The sequence below is a fragment of the Pteronotus mesoamericanus genome, unplaced genomic scaffold, assembly GCF_021234165.1.
Source record: "Pteronotus mesoamericanus isolate MK-2021 breed Mesoamerican mustached bat unplaced genomic scaffold, CSHL_Meso_final contig_75, whole genome shotgun sequence".
NCBI classification, from domain to species: domain Eukaryota; kingdom Metazoa; phylum Chordata; class Mammalia; order Chiroptera; family Mormoopidae; genus Pteronotus; species Pteronotus mesoamericanus.
The window spans coordinates 11,434,994-11,450,660 of record NW_026555249.1 but is presented as its reverse complement, the minus strand read 5'-3'; positions in this window follow the sequence as shown (position 1 = coordinate 11,450,660).

Below are 15,667 nucleotides of genomic sequence, written 5' to 3'. Positions count from 1 at the left end.
GCGTGGGAGGGAGTGCGTGCTCCTCTGTCTTGTGAGGCTGCTGTGAGGATTATATGGGATCACAGATTTCTTTTTTCCCCCCGAAAAGATATTTACCAAGGCCCGCTCTTTGCCCACCCTCCTCCAGGCTTCGGAGGTCCTCGGTGAGCAAGGCAGACAAGGAAGGACCTTGACGTCAGACACCGACATTCCATAAAAGCATCCCTGGTTTCCGATCTTTTTAAAAAACACATTAAAAATTAGGTAATCCTTTGTGCAGTTATAGTCATACCTGGAAATCCGATATGGAAAGTAATGAAAAGGAAATGAGAGCAGACGCTGGAGCTCTGCTTGGTCTCCCCCCTCCCTGCCCCCCCCGCCCCCCCACCTCCCAGCGGCTCTGGGAGCAGCGCCTGAGAGCTCCCTCCAGGCATTCCTTCGCGGGCGCGCACACTCACACGGAGAACACAGTGACCCTCCACTTTGCACACCCTGTGTAGCAGATGCTGCTGGGCCTCTAGCCCCGCCGCGCTGCCCGGAGCCCTGCCCCAGCCCCCACGGCCGCGAGTGGGGCCACAGCAGCGGACAGGAGGCAGGTCCCGCCGGGCTCCGACCCCCGTGACCGCGCGCGCGCCCAGGGAGGGCGAAAGGACAAGAAATCTTATCCTCATTGTAGTTCAATCTCAAACTGAAATGCCACTTGGATTGTCAGGAAAAATTTGAAATAAGTTCTTAATCAAATAAAAGTATGGAAAGAATTATTTTTGGTCACAAAAAACTTGTCAATGTTTTTAAACGCCAGCACATATGTGACCAGAGCATCTGATAAAGATCGCAAGAGTCCGTGATTCTGGCTCGATTTTTTCCCCTAAGGCTTCGACTCTCAGTCACGTGGTGGAGGCCGAAAGGAAGTGGGGCCGGGGCCCCCCCCCGGCGTCCGTCCCTCAAGGTGAAGGGAGCCCGCAGCCAGCGCGGGCCTGCGCGGACCCCCGCCCCGCCCCCGGCTGCCCGCCCGCCGAGCCCCTGGGAAAGGGGGGCGGCCCCCTTCTGAAAAGCCAGTAAGACCAAAAGATCAGAAGCGTCTGTTGGGAACAGAGGCTGTTCCTGTCGGACTTTGTTTTCAGAAGCGGCCGCGCTTCCGTTCCCCTAAGGCCGTGCTTTTTCATTGTTTTGTACAGAAGCGCCAGCGGGGACCGAGGAGGAAAGGCCTCGCGCCCCCGCCCCGCGCTGGCGTGGCAGCGAAGTGCACGGCGCTCCGCGGAGCAGGCCGCGCGCCCCGGAGCGCCCGTTTCCGGCGCTGCGTGTTGGTGGGGGGCGGTCTGCAGCGCCCCCCCTTGCCATTGGGGACGGGAGAGAACGGGGCGCTTTCTCCCTGTTCCCCAGGACCCAGTCCAGGGGCCCGCCTGCCGCTCGCCTCCTGAGGGTCCTTCGCCAGGGATCAGCCCGCCTGTGGATCGTTTAAGGCTCGTCCATTTTCCTTTCCATGTCACTGTGTGTGTCTCATTGTTGTTTTTAATTGGAGGGTTAAGATACCAGTTTTATTAGTGGAAAAGCTGGATGGAAGGAGGGTGTTTGGAGTCAAGGCCAGGCACAGCTCCTTCTCTTTTCCCCTTTGAATTGCGTTAACCCGAAACAGCTGGGCCCGCCCGATAGGGAGGAGCGCGGAGCCGCGGGGGCTGCGGCGGGTTGGGGAGGGGAGGAGGCGCAGAGCGCTGCAGTCCTCCCGGCCGCAGTCGGCGTCCCCAAACTGTCCCACCCTTGGAACAGAGGGACAGTACCGCCTCCTGTTCCGTTGCCACACACACTGCTCTGTACGGGCCGGGGGCGGGGGTGGGGGGAGGGGAGGGGCTGGCCCACCCACTGCGGGGTGTGCCTTGGGCGAATTATCGAACTTTCAGGTCCCCTTGGCTCTGAAAAGGAGATAATAATCCTTTGGTATCCTGAAGAGTCCTTGAGATAATAACGCATTTAAAGCACTTAGAACTCTGCGTGGCAAACAGGAGATTCTCAGCAAATGCCGGCACAGCCCCTGCGCCCCCTGCTGCGAGCCCCTGCGGGTTCCCCCAGGGCCGTTTGACCAGGGACTTGGGGGTGAGAGAGGCCCTGGATACAAGCCGCTAACTGGGACGTGGAGAAAGAGAATTCCTCAACACAAGACTCTTCTTTCTGGCAATTTCTGAAGATGCGCAGAAGGCGAGTGGCAGCAGTCGACGTAGAGATAAGGGCCCCTCGTTTCAGCAGATGCCAGCGATTGCGCCACACAGCGGGGTGGTACTTGGGCCTGCGGACCTACAGTGAGTGATGAGAAAAAAGGGCTCATCCAGACGCAGAGAGGAGAAATGGGCACAATGAACAGGAGCAAAAGGCGAGGCAAAACCGCCAGAAGGTTAGGATTAGCACCCAAACATCTTTACTTGCAGAACAAAACCCATTTTGGCTTGACCAGACGACTGACTGCCCCTGGTTGAACTGGGCACCCGAGCAGGGCGAGGCTGGGAAGCGCAGCAGGGCTCGGTGGGGTGAGCGCTGACGCGGAAAGGGTGAAGGCCGCCGTCAGGTGGAGAATCATTGCTGTCACCGCACCATCGATCGCAAATATTTACTAAATCTCTAGGCAGTTTTTATCTCGTAAGCAATACACCCCGGACTTTGAAACCAGGACAAGGAAAGAGTTCGTGACTCTGCCCACCTGGACTCACCCTTTGTGGTACAAGTGGAGACCATGCCTTGGCTGAGAGGCCCTGGGCTGCGGGGGGTGGGAGGGGGGAGGTGGGAGGGGGCAAGAAGAGGGAATCCTTATGCACCCAAGTAGGTGGTAGGAGAGGAGCGCTCACCCACACCTATCCAGAAAAGTATGAGAGGAGCCAGGAGGCCCCAAAGGTGGCTTGGGATTCCTTGGAACTGAGGTCTGTTAGAAGGTCTTGATGTCTAATTCTGATCCCTGTGTACTAAACCAAGAAAAACAATGTGATTTCTCCCACCTGTAGATAAAAGTCCTTTGGAATTCTTTCAGCTTTGTTAGTGTATTGGAGATTCCAAATAATGGGGTGAGTGGCTAAAGCAGAATTTTTTAAAAAATATATATTTTTAAAGATTTTATCTATTTATTTTTAGAGAGGGAAAGGGAGGGAGAAAGAGAGGGAAAGAACATCGATGTGAGAGAGAAACATCCATCAGTTGCTTCTCAAACATGCTGGGACTGGGGACCAAACTGCAACCCAGGCACATGCCCTGAACGGGGAATCGAACCGGCACCCCTCGCTTGCAGGAGGACCCTCCACCAACTGAGGCACACTGGTCAGGGCAGAATTTTAAAATATTATGTAGCAAATTCCATATTTATAGAAAGAGGTAATCATCTTAGTGTAGACATTTGTTTCATGCTTCTGGATGAGCTCACCTGAGTGGCCCTCTGTTCATTATCAATGATGACACTGGACCACAGGGCCCTCCTGGAACAGGGGGATGGGCCTTTTGTGCTTGATGACCAGAGCCCTTTCCTGGGTGACCCTTGCGGAGTTCTGGAGAAGGGGAGCCCGTTGCGTGGCAATCAGGCCTTGCCGCCGGCAAGGAATGGCACTGCCCAATCCCGCGCCCTGCCCGGCAGGTCGGGGACACCTGTGGGGCGGCACTGGAGCCTGTGAGCAGGAGGGGACCACATGGCCCCGAAGCATCCCCCGCCAGGTAGACAGAAAATTCCAGGCTCCACACAGGGGCCCTAGGATTCCGAGCAGTGTGTGCTGAAGGCAGGAACTTTGTAGATGACGCACTTCCCTGGGAGGAGTGTCAAGCTTTTGCAGGGGGAAAGAAAAATAGAAAAGAAAGAAAAAGAAAACGGTGGCTGGGCATCCATGGGCAGATTTGGACCAGAAATGAAAGAGCTGAAACCTTGGAACTATAACCCAGAGCAGGGGACAAGTGGTGAGCAGATGGATCAAGGCCAAGCGTTCTGCTGGCGGACTGCTGAAAATTTCCTGTTCTCTCTCTGTCATTGTTGAATTCTTGGAAGTTCCTTGTGCTCGGGCAGGGGACAGGGCGGGGGGGCGGGACGTGTATTGTAGGCAGGGGAGGAGATTCTGGGCAAAAGGGTATGTGAAGCTTGGAAAAATTAAGTAAAAAAGAAAAAGTAGACTATCTTGGCCTTGAGTAGATCTGAATGGAGAATGCAATCGGAGTCGAGCCCCTAGACATGTACATTGAAGGAGCACAGGATTTGCAGCTGCGGCGAAACAGGTAACAACAGCACCAGGTTTCTGGCCGCCTTTTGAGCTTGGTCTGGCCTGAACATGTGACTAAGACCAATAATACATCAGTGGAACAGTGAGACCTACTCACATGTGCAAGCTAGTTTTCAGGTCTGCGAAAACAAAACAGAAAACTCCCATTGCTTCAGTGACTTAGCGGAGAAAAGCAATTCATTTACAACAGGTTCTTCAACACTTTATACAGACCTCTTTTAAGAAAATACAGATTTCCACCATTCACTTAAATTACTATTACTGTCACGGAAAGTTATCTCTCTCTCCTCTTTTTTCATCCTTGATATTCTTGGATATTGAGTTTCTCTTTATTTTTAAATCTAATTTGGAAAAATTTCAGACATTATTTCTTAAAATTTTTTTTCTACCCCCGCCCCCACCCCAGCTAATCCAAAGACACATATAAATAGGCTACTTGAAGTTCCATAGCTCTTCCCCCCTCAGGGATTACTGTCCCACACAGCCCACGAACAGTGTTTTAAAGCCAGTGTGTGTGTGTGTGTGTGTGTGTGTGTGTGTGTGTGTGTGTGTGTGTGTGTAGTTAAACTGGCCCCTGATATTCCTTCCTGGCTGGAATGTGAACCATCAAGAGTAACTTTCCAAACCTCTCTCAGAAGAGTGAGGAACCCTTAGAAACCCTTAGGAAATATCATCTTTTGGGTCATCAGTCATTACTGGTCACACATTCACCCTGAATCCAAAACTCTTGCAAGGAGGTGGGGCTGTGATCTTTGCGCTCGGCTTCACCCGCCTCTCATGGGTAGAAAGAGCAGGGGAGTTCATTTCTCTCTCCGTCGGAGTTTAGCACCCTCAGGGAGAGCGGCCTTTCGCCCAGACAATGCCTGGATGGGAGGAGCTGGCCTGTGCTTTGCAGGAGGTTCAGCGGCAGCCCTGGGCTCTCCTTGTGAGTTGCCAGAAGCAACTGTGTTCCAGCTGGGGTAGCGGAAAATGTCTCCAGACATTGCCTCGTGTCCCTGGCGTGAGAACAATCTCTCCTGGGAGGGAAGTACTGCTCTAAGTATACAGACACCATGAGGGGCGCGAACACCCAGATGAAATGGGGAGCAGTGACCAAAGGAGAGGCAATCACAGTGGTCCGTGTGACGTACAAGCGTCACGTTTTATAACACAGCAGACTTACAGCTTATGTAGATATATGTTAGCGGTAACATGTAATCCTTAGATACTAATAACAAGCAAGTTACAGATTAATTAGAGGATCAAATCAGGTATATACACAGGCACAAGAAAGTGTAAAACCTTATACACATAGTATGCGGGTACTATTCTGTAGAGATCCAATTGGTACATATTTTGTTTTTCTTATAAGATTACCAACAACTGGACTCCATTTCATACTTAAATTAAGGCAGGTGGTAGTGAACAGAGCACCTGACCAGTTTAGGGGAGTGGAGAGACCATTCTGGGGAACTTCATTATTTTCTAGTAAGTGTCCCATTGTGCTCAGTCAGTGTAGGCGGTCTCGCAGGTACAGGGCAGGTGCCTGGCGGGGAAATAGGAGATGAACGGCAGCGCCTTTGGCTGAGGCCCTACGAGGCCTGCCCGCCTGCCCCCCGCCCCCCGCCCCCCCGCAGCAGGCTTGCTGGCAGGTGAAGGGTGGAATGAAGGCAGCTGTCTCCTGAAGCGCAGCTGCTGAGGCTTTTGAAGTTCAGTGGAGATATTATTAGGACCTACCTATTCCATCCCTTAAACTTCTATTTTTTGATAAAACTATTACTTGCAGAGCACATATTTTACTAAAGCACATTTATTTATTTACATTGAGATAAAAATGACATATAACACTGTAAATTGGAAGTGCTGGCTTGATACATTCATGTATTGCGATACGATGACCACCGTAGTGTTAGCTAACACCTCTATTATGTCACATAATTATTATTTTTTTATAGTGGGAACAAATAAGATTGAGTGTCTTAGCAACTTTAAAGTACTGTTACCTCCTCTGATTTCTCTTGCCCTCGTTTTTTTTTCTCTCTGAGATTAGATTGCTATTAAAGGACTCAGAGCCCTCACGACAAACAGCTGCGGCCGGTCGGTAGATGACCATCTACCTTTACAACGGCGGTGGAGCTTGACTGCGATCGTGCAGACGCACTGGGTGTCGGTTTGTGAAGACCGTCCAATCAGACCACGAACACGATAAACACAGGCTGGCAGACGTGTGGGAAGGACTTTGAATGACTCCTTCAGATTAGTCTTCTGCGAGAATGTGAGCGGTGACCTCACACTGGAGCCGGGAGGTGCCGGGGACCTGGTGAGACAGGCAGGACGGGTCCTAGGAGCAGGACAGTTCTCAGCCCGGTTCCTCTGCATGCGAAGTCCCAGTGCCTCCGGGGCACTCGCCCTGCAGGAAGGGAAGGGCACGCAGCCACTTCTGCTTGGCCGGCGGCGACGCCCCGCTTTTGCCAGTTCAGTTTATTTAGTGAAGGTTCAGTGACTGTGGCTTCTGGGATCAATTAAAAGCATTAGACGCTCTTTTTTAAAATTGAATAGTAACATATTTCAAAAATACAGAAAGTAAATAGATACACCTATTGAATTAACAAATTTTAATATGCAGGGTTCAGCAGAAGTAATGCCGGCTTGAGCGTCGTTGGTAGGGTAATAATACGGGTGTCATAATGAATAATTTTAATTTGAGTATTTCACCTAAAATGTCATGTGGTGTGTTTGAGGGTGACATTGTGATGTTATAGAACTCCATGCTTATGTATTACATAATTTTGTAATAAAAGATTTTGTAACAAAAAGGGGCGTTATTTCCTTTAGCTTTCTTTTTCTCTATAGAAATTAATGATGCCTAGTCACACCCATTCTTGTATCTGCTCTAAGACCATGATAATGACGTTCTTTCCCTTTGAAATCAGAGATCATAATTTTATTCCTATAAACTTCATAAGCCATGGTTATTCTTACATCAAAAATAATACTGTAAAAAGTAAAAACTGATCTCTCATCTTGAGTTCTTATGACATTGTAAGATTTACTGTATGGTTTTGTGTTTATTGTTTTAAATATTTTTCTGTACATTATCATCTTTCTGCGTTTTGACGTCTGCCTATTAACTTGTATTGCTTTGCCTCTCTCCACCACACCCTCCCCTGGTACAGTGTTGGGATTCTAATAAAGGTTAATTAAGTTCTCTTCTTCATTGACTAGTGACAGATTAACTGATGTTTAACTTCTCGGTAAAGTTGTTGCATGGGTAACATGAACCTCCTTTGGGTTGAATACTGTCATGTGACAGTTCTAAAGTTAATGAGTGAATAGTAAGTACAAACTTCCAGTTTTAAATAGGTAAGTCAGGGGGATATAATGTATGTCACAGGAATGTCACCAATAATATTGTAATAACTTGGTGTGGTGACAGATGGTCAATAGGTGTATCGTGGAGATCACCCCATAAGCCATATAAATTAGAATCACTGTGTCGTACACCTAAAGCTTATGCAATATTGTGTGTCAACCACAATTAAAACAAAGCAAATGAGTGAATGCAGGTTAAATTCTCCTTCAAGTGTAACTGTAGCAAACAACATGTGCTGACTCATTCTCGGAGACCAAAAGTCTAACTTAGAGGGTAGCTCCCTGTTTTTCCGGGAGCATGTGACCTTAATCTGCAAACCCTAGCACATTTGAAAATGATGAATTATTTACTTGTTGCACAATCACAAATGCAGGGCCTTGTAAATGTTAACATCTTCTGGAAATGCAAACAGACTTTAGAAAGCTAAGAGCTGCAAATATAGGAGTTTTCTACAGTTTTGGAGATTGAATTTTATTGCACAGGAAAAGACCGGGGCGAAGAGTCTGGAGCAGCAAGAAGGCAGCCGGGGAGGCAGGAGCTCCGAGTTCTGCTTACGCGGAGGGGGGTGGGGTGGGGGGTATCTGGGCTTTTGGTGCGTGCCGGGCAGAGAGTGCAGATGTGACCAACATCAGTGAAGGTGTTGAGCGCTGCGTCCTCACCAGGCTGTCCCAGGCGGGAGCATTGCACACATTACCGCATTTCTCACTGCGGCAGAAGCAGCGTGCGCCGGGGTGTCGGGGAGGGCGCACGGAGCCTGGGCTTCCCTCGGTTGTTCCCATGTCTCTTTCCATTGGAAGGATCCAGCTGTTGTCCTTCCCTTGTCATTGCGATAAATCTCAGCCTGAGTCCCGTGAGTCCTTCCAGCAAATCTGTGAATATAGAGATGGCCTTGGGGATCCCAGCGCAGGCCACCTTGGAGCACTAAGATACGTGTAACCAGAGGCAGCAGTATTTCGCTACTGTTGCATATTCCTGGATGTATTGTTCTACAAAAGTCTCTCTCTTAGGAAATATACAGCCTCATCTGTTTCTTTGAGTTATTCCAAGACCTTGTTTATCCCAGTTAGAGGGATTCTTACCTTGTCCTTAAATACCCGGTCCGCAGGAAAGCCCGCCCGGGCCGCCTGTGCTGCCGTGGGGAGACGTCCCTTCCCACGCTGTGGGCACCGCAGTCGACCTCCGGGTGCGGGGCCCGCGGCCTCTGCCAGGCTTCCGGGCCCTGCCCTCCTCGCAGCCTGCAGGGCTGAAACCCTCCGACACCTTCCGCGCGCAAAAGCGGCCCACTCCCCGGAGCGGCCTCTGTCGGGCGGATGACCCTAATGCGATGTGACCCCGACAAGTATTTGTCGAGTTGAGGTGACGGGATAATGGAACTACTGGGGCAGAAAAGCGGCAGCTGACAGGCAGGAGCTCCCCGCGCACCCCGCCTGGGTTTCCTAGGGAACCCCGGCCGCTGCAGGACACGCCACTCGGGCCAAAGCCTTCGTCCTCCGTGGAGAAGCCTGCGTGTTCTCGGAGACGCGCTGGTGTCCAGTGAGGGTGCGGTTTTCCCTTATGATGGCTGTGGGGTTTCTGCAAGAGGCCTCGAGCACCCGCCGGCCACCCCAGCCCCGCCCAGCGCCCGGCGCCCCTGGCACCATAGGAGGTACACGGCTTCAACCTCGGCCTCCAGACTCCCGTTTGGAGTTGGTGTCTCTCTCACCCACACGCCCCGTGTCCTGTCAAGCTGCCCGCTTCCCCATCGAAGCCCACTTTAGGAAAGGCCTTGAGGCTCATTCATCCTAAGAACTTCGGGTTTAAGTACTCTCCGGAGAGTCTGTATTTTAGAACACCTCAAGGAACAAGCCTCAGGAGAAGAAGGCTGCTTTTTGGCGACAGTGCTGGTAGGAGGGCTCTGCCGGGTGACTTCCTGGGACCCTGGGGCCCTGACTCCCTGCCTGGAATCTCCTTCATACACCGATCCCCGCCTGCAGCAGCCTGGCTCCGCCTCAGACCCAGGCCCGGGGCCCACTGCGCCCGCCTCGGCAGAGCCACCCTCCACGTGCCACCAGCCGGGTGGCCTCCAGAGCCTTTCACGCTGTGGTTCCCTCTGCTTCCCTGTCCACAAGTTCCCCCGCCCAGCGCGCAGCTCCCCTGAGAGTCAGGAGGACCAGTGCTGCTTTCTCTGGGCCGCCTGGCGACACCTTAAGTTTGAACGAGTTCTCAACCCCAGCTGTGTGTTTGGAAGTTTTCCCAAGCACAAGAACACTCCTGAAAGACAGGGTCTTAAAATCGCAAGAGGCCTGCGGCAACCAAAACACAACGAGGCCCGCAGAAGGCACGGGGACGTGTGGGGCGCTTACAGGCCCAGAAGCAGAGCTGGATACATAGCTAGTAACGAACCTGTACCGAACACACACACACGCATGGACTGGGGGAAGAGCGTGTGCAGAAGGGCCCCATTCTGGTATAAAATACAGGCTATATAAAAATATACAGACCATTTATTTTTTGCTTACTATGTTCCAGGCACTTTATTAAGTGCCATAGTTCTTTAATATTATTGATAAAAATGAGGGAAGACGGTTCTTATCCCCACGTTACAGATGAAGAAATGGATGCTATGGAAGTTCCAGCTTCACCAAAGGGACATGGCTAACGCGTGGGAAAAAGCCCATGACTCATTAGACTATGTTGAACCCTTACTGTATATATCTGCATAGACAAATCATTGGTGATAAACCATAATACTAGTTGATAAAGGAGAATGAGTGACTTTCATTGTTTTGTTTACTTATGTGTATTTTCTCATTTATCGCCAATGAATATCTTGTGTTAACAGTTGTTTTTAAGGTGAGAAACATACCAAAGACCAAATAGTTCATAGATGGTCTAAATATATTTACTGGGAAAAGATGATAAAAATGTTTTAGGTGAATTCTCTTTATTCTCTTTGTGAAACTGTAAAGACTCCTGTATTAGTTTGCTAGGGCTTCCTTAACGAAGTACCACAGGCTGGGTTCTCATGTTTTCCAATGGCCTGCGTTGGGGACTCAGCGTTTCTCTCTTCCACGTTTCACTAGATGCGTGCAACATTTTAGCTAAACTAGAGTCCAACTGATGAGATATAACCCCCCAGGGTGCTGCATCTGAAAGCGTCTTTGTTTGTTTCCCCCTAGTCATTTTCAGTGAGGAAAAGTCCTCAAGCTTAGGAACCATGGGGCAGAGATAGTGCAATGCATGGAACAGAAGAACTTCCACCCCCTGCCGCATCTTGGACAAGATCAAGATGTTTTGCAAACAGTATTAGGACCAGGAAGAGGTGGCTGCTTTCTCCAGAGTCCCTGACACTGGTGCTGACTGGCCACAAAGGAAACCCTTTCCTCATGCCTTTTCCACTAACCTGTAGGCTCTCAGAGGTCCAGCCCCGCTTCCCAACTGCCATCCTCCACGACAGTCCCCGACGTGTCCAGCCCCGCCTCTGAAGGCCAGCAGAGCACTGTCTGCCCGGCGAGGTCTGGCGGGATCCGGCCACCTCCTCTGTAGAGCCTCCCTGCACCACACCCTCAACACTACTGGCTTTTCCAGGTATTTGTAGACCTGCCTCAGATGAAGCTCCAGGAAGACAGGGAACTCTTGTTGTCCTGAAAAGTTTCATCTCAGCCATGCTCAACGTATCTGTGCTAAGCAAGTAAATAATGAACGGGTCTCAGACAATGGGGCCCTCACCCTGGGCACAGTTTCTGCATTAATCACCCATTGTCGCATAGCAAATGACCTTGAAACTTAGTCACTCAGCATCGGTAACAGACATGTATTATTTCACAGTTTCTGGAGTCAGGAGCACCTCTGCCTCAAGGTCTTCCACTGGCTGCGGTCAAAGGGGCAGCTGGGGCTGCAGCCCCACCCGAAGGCTCGGCTGGGGAAGACCTAGTTCCAAGCTGGCTCCTGTAGTTGTCGGCAGGATCCGTTTCTTTCCTGGCCGTCCCACTGAAGTGAAGGCCTCCCTCAGTTCCCGGCCACGGGGGCTTCTCCACAGGGAAGCCCGCAGCCTGGCAGCAGCTTCCCTCAGAGCCGAGGCGCTGGTGGGAGTGGGAGGGGAGATGGCGCCTGCATCGTTTTGTAATCTGACATTGGAAGCAACAGCCCAAAGCCTCGGACAGATTTTATTCCTTAGAATTGAGTCACTCTGTCCCACCTACCCTCACGGAGAGGTAATTGCAAAGGATGTGAGTACCAAGAGGAAGGGCTCCTTGTGGGCCTGATTAGAAGCTGCTACCACAGCCCCCTCTCAGTCAGCGTTTTCCTCGCTACACTCGGTACTTTTCCCTCCGAGAAGTCAGTTATAACCCAGGGGAACCGGCTGCTGGGGGCCTAACTCTGGGCTGGGTATAAACCCAAAAGCCGAATGAATGACTGTTGCTTTAATTTCACAAGGTCTTAGAAAGATTCAAGCCTGTGTCCCTCCTCTTTCATTTGTGTTCCATTGGTTGGGCTTTCTTTTTTATTCTGAGCGATCACCCTGGATTTTTAGCTTTCTTCACTCTGTAGGCGAAACTGTAACTCTGAGTTTCTTATTGATCCATTACCCACAAGTAAGATTCCTCCTCTTACGTCTTTGAAGATTATTATGGTTTTGAATTGGTCAAACTCTTTAAGTTTATTAGAAACCAAAAGGAGAACACTCTGATTTTGTAGAACGTTATTACGTAATCTTGATTTCGGTTGAGGGCTTTCTTAGAGTTGGGGTAAGAAATGTTTATTCAAATTCCTTCCACCAGTTGTGAATTCAAAACTGGACAGGATACGCCATAGTAAGCACGTAATATTCCACTAGTGGAGACGCTTGGACGCTCACCCGAGAGCAGCGGGTAGAGGACCCGGCCCTGACTTGCTGCGCGGCGGGGGAGGCTTGTTGAAACCTCTGCCTGGCGTTTCTGCAGCTGTGACGTAAAACTCATAATGGTGACCTTACGGCATTATTTTAAATTCAAATCTAATAAAATATATCCATCAACACATTAAAAAAAACCTACATTCTGCCATCATAATGAGATAATCTATTTTTTAAAACTGACCATCATGTGGACTTTTTGGATATATAAAAATAATAGCATGGTTTGCTGTTAAGTTTTTTAAAAAGTTAGCCAAAATATGGAGAGGTCATTATAGGAGTGGTAAGAACAAAGTTGGTAGAGACCAACTGTGAAGTTTGGGACAATTTATTTGTTGTGTAACTTTGGGCAAATTACTCAACTCTTCTATGCTTCAATTTTTATCATCTGTAAAATGGGTATAAAGTACCCATCGCGTATGATCAACAGAGATTAGATAAGTCAATAGATACAAACCTGCTTAAAATGGTAACTGGTACAGAGTAAGTCCTCAATAACATTAGTTTTCTTATGTACTCATGAATTACAACAATATATGAGTGCAAGCCTTTAGGCAAAGAGTGGCAGTAAATTTGGAGGGGTATAGTTAGGTTCTGCGATGTTCGTTCTTTTCTATTTTCTGTAACACTAACAGCTAGCACATAGTAAACACCTGTGTAAAGCTGGGAGCTTTACAACCATTGTCTGATTCTCACGTCAGTCGTATGAGGTAGTTACTATTCCCACTTCAGGATGTAGATGTGGAGACTTAAATTGTTTAGGTCATTTGGCCAAAGATCACCTGATAACATTGCAGCAGATTTATATAGTTTTGATTCCAAATATAGATTTGGAATGAAAATGTGTGCTTTTAATACATTTGCTCTATTGCCTTCTATAATGATGCAGTTTAGTAATATTAATGAACCAATAATGATCAAATGTCTGCTACGTGCCAGGCACGTTCCTAAATGCTGAGGCTGCAGAAGAAAATAAGATAACCTTGAACCCTGGCGTTCATGGGGGAGAGAGATAATAAATAAATACATAAATAAATAAGCACCCAGGAAATCCAGTTATGGTATGAGCTGTGCCACGGACTGAAGCAAGATGAGGTGGTGGAGTAACTGGACAGCTGTTTTAGAAGCAAGAAAAGTCTCTTTGCGGAGGTGGCCCATAAGGTGAAGTCCAAATTACAGGACAGTGCCGAGGTTAAGAGCAGGGACTTTGGAGTCACTGGCTAGCTGTGTGACTTTGGACATGTTATTATGGTGAAAAATATGTGATATAACACTTACCATCTTAACCACGCCTCAGTTTATGGTGTGGCAATGTGAATTATATTCACGTTGTTCTTACCCACAACACACATTTCCCAGGAGTCTGCAGGCTGGGAAGACCGCCTGGACCAGGGAAGCCCTGTGTCTCCAAAGTACTGGGAGAACCTGGTCTGAGGCACGTCGACCCCGATTGCGCAGGCCAAGGTCACGGCCTCCACTCCGGGGGACCCAGTTCTCAGAGTTCATGAGACATTGCGCCGGGTCGTACCCTAGTAGGATCGAAGACGCCACACATACATACCACTGTCATCCCCAACATCGAGCTGAGCGAGGCTGCTTAACCGACGCTCAATATTTTATAAACAAATAAATGAAGGAAGGAGTACAGCCAGTTTTGTTGCTAAGCAACTCTTACCATCTCCTGTGGGCCCAGCCCATGTGGCATCAGAATTGGACTAAATGACGCTTTTTGTGTAAGCACAAAGTGGCCACTGTGCACCTCAAAGGGCTCGGCCATGCCACAGAGATGGGTCACAGGGCTGCTTCCTGGGGCTTTCTTCAGCAAAGAAAGAAAAAGAAAAAGAAACCTATTGTTTTTCCTCCCTCTTGGCCTCTCGCTGCGAGGCATAAATTTGTCTTAGGCTTTCCAGAAACCTCACCCTTGGACTAAGACCAAGAAAAGAAAGTTCCAGGCTTTTTCTCAGAGTGAATGCAAACAAGATTTTGACTGAAGTCTTTCAAGCCCAGGGAGATGGAGGCCGCGGGGATCTGCCCGAGAGCCAGCCTCGCATCTGTTTCTCCCAGGCGCCCGCGCCAGCCCAGCTCTATCCGCCCGCGGCCCAAACGCAGAGCCTTCCCGGGACTCCCGACTCTTCCTTATCAGCCACTTGTTTACTCTTCATAGTGACCTCACAGGGAATCCCTTTGGGGAGGGGGGGAAAGTTCTCCCTTTTCTCAGGACAACAAACCACATGCAATGCGCAGCCGTGGTCACCAAGTGACAAGGCAGGAGCTTGGAGTCTCCCCTGAATGCGAGGAGGGTGGGCTGCAGAGGCTGAGGTCCGAGTCGCGCTCGCAGCCTTTAGGTGCTCAGGATGTGGGTGTTGTGGGGGGCGATAAAAGTCACGCGGACAGCCAGCCAGCAGAGGCGGAGGGCTCCACATAGAGGGGGTCGCCGGCGAAGCCCTGTGAAGGACCCACGGAGGCAAGGACTTCCCGGCCGCCCGCCCCCGCGTCGGTCCTAGGATGGAGGGCGCGGCCCCTGCTGCCTTCGGGGCCTGCCCGGCCGGTCTGGGCGCGGGACGAGGGGGTGGGCGCCGAGGAGGGCTCCGCGCACGGTGCGTTCTCCCTTCCAGCCTTAGGTCTATTTCTAGTCCAACTCTTGGCTGTGGGTAGCTGGGTCAGATATTGTTTTGTTTAACAACTAAGATATTTTGTATCTGTAGCTCCTACTAGTGTTAAAATCTACGTTGAATTAGTAGCTTTTCAAAACTTGTCATCGCTTGGGTATCAGTTCTATAGGAGTCAAAAGCTAAAGAGAGTGAAGTTGATTAACGAGATGATTTCATCAAAGCTCTCAGCTGTTTTGTTCATCTAGAGAATTCCTCAGTTTTAATGACTCTGGCCCGCAAGCACAGCAGGGAAAGTGAGAAATCAAACTTTAAAAAAATTACTTATTTTTAGAGAGAAGGAGAGTGAGGGAGAGAAACTCTCTCTGCAAGTCCAGTTGGGGACTTGCAGAGCTGGCCCACAACCCAGTCACGTGCCCTGACTGGGAGTTGAACTGGTCATCTTTCCGTTGGCGAACCAGCACTCAATCCACTGAGCCACACCAGCCAGGAGAAGAAAACAACTTCCCCTGCTTCAGCAGTTCAGAAGGTCTTGAACGAACCTCTGCATTTACTGAGCAGCACGTGTGGGCCAAGAACTGGGCTCAGCACTGCGGGGAGACCTCGAAGCATCACC